Source organism: Seriola lalandi, unplaced genomic scaffold (genome assembly GCF_002814215.2).
Source record: "Seriola lalandi dorsalis isolate HSWRI2012SDOR001 ecotype SW California unplaced genomic scaffold, Sedor1 jcf7180001976941, whole genome shotgun sequence".
Lineage (NCBI taxonomy): Eukaryota > Metazoa > Chordata > Actinopteri > Carangiformes > Carangidae > Seriola > Seriola lalandi.
This window is the reverse complement of record NW_019447607.1, coordinates 1-1,454: the sequence shown is the minus strand read 5'-3', so window position 1 is coordinate 1,454 and position 1,454 is coordinate 1. Positions and strand designations below refer to the sequence as shown.

The window sequence follows — 1,454 nt, the reverse complement described above, 5'->3', positions numbered from 1 at the left end:
GTCCAAAGTGACGTTTAAAGTCTTTGATCGGAATCGATTTCACACTGAGACTTTTATGTTCGTTTGTTTGAATTATTATCTGTTGTTGTTGATGAACTTCCTGTTGTCTGTGGTCTCCAGGCGACACGGCGTTCGTCGTGCTGAGGAAGCAGAAGCTGCTGTTCCTGCACTGGTACCACCACATCACCGTGCTGCTGTACTCCTGGTACTCCTACAAAGACATGGTGGCCGGCGGCGGCTGGTTCATGACCATGAACTACGCCGTGCACGCACTCATGTACAGCTACTACGCTCTGCGCGCCGCCGGCCTGCGCGTGCCCCGCCCCTTCGCCGTGCTCATCACCAGCGCTCAGATCTCCCAGATGGCCATGGGGCTGACGGTGAGCGGGCTGGTGTACCGCTGGATGCAGGCGGGGGACTGCCCCTCCCACATCGACAACATCGCCTGGGCGGCGCTCATGTACCTCAGCTACCTGCTGCTCTTCTCCAACTTCTTCTACCAAACCTACCTGAGGCGCCGCGGCGCCGAGGCCAAGACCAGCAAGACGGACTAGACCGGATCAGACCGGACCGGTCCGAGCCGGTCTGGAGACTGACGAAGAGACCAGAACCTTCGTCTGATGTTTCACACCAGAGACGATAAACCGAGACCACCTGAGTCCAGGTCTGAGTCTGGGTCTGGATCCGGTCTGGACCGAGTTTAACAGATTTAGTTTTTTGTCGTTTGTTTTTCATTCAGTCGACCGTCACATGAAAGCGTTTCTCACTCTGAACCGGACTGAAGTGGATCAGGACATGAACTCCGGTTGAACCGGTTTGATGTTCAGGTCTGGAGTCTCTGGGCGTCTGAGTTCAGTGTTCGTCTCCACCCGTCCACGAGTCTGTCAATCCGCCAGCCACACCCACAGGCGCAGCCCGCCACGTTCCAGCAGGCTGATGAAACCAGCCTCCTCACACTGGTTTGACTGGTTTCACCTCCTCCTGTCAGTGAGGAGCCAATCAGAAGAGCCGATGCTGCAGCAGAAACTGACTCATGTCTGAGTTTCTAATCCGAGCAGATTAGTGCTGATGAGGCGTTCACTGTCCCAACGGCCAGACTGCACCCCGGTGATATTGGCTTTATACCAATATGAAGTAATTGATCCCTAACGATCATAAATCAATCAGTCTGATCACACAGCAGCTGAAACTGATTCATACTATTGATTCATCTGAATATTTCTTTTCTTCTGTCTGTAAATCGTCAGTTTTCATCAGATGAAACAAAGAAAAACAAATCAAATGTTTTTTAATCAATTATCAGATTGTTAAATTCTATTGATCAGCTATTGATTGACTAATTTCATCTGCATTAATCCAGACGTGAGAAGTTTCTGCTGCGAGTCCAGATTTTCAAACCATGTTGGTTTACACACGTGAACATGTGACGTGATCACGTGATCCTCCGTCTTTTT

General features: G+C 50.8%; 1 pseudogene; it reads left to right on the top strand.

Annotated features, from left to right (window-relative positions):
• Positions 1-81: 81 nt before the first annotated feature.
• LOC111656856 (very long chain fatty acid elongase 6 pseudogene) lies at positions 82-1,448 on the top strand (annotated as a pseudogene).
• The last annotated feature ends 6 nt before the right edge of the window (positions 1,449-1,454 follow it).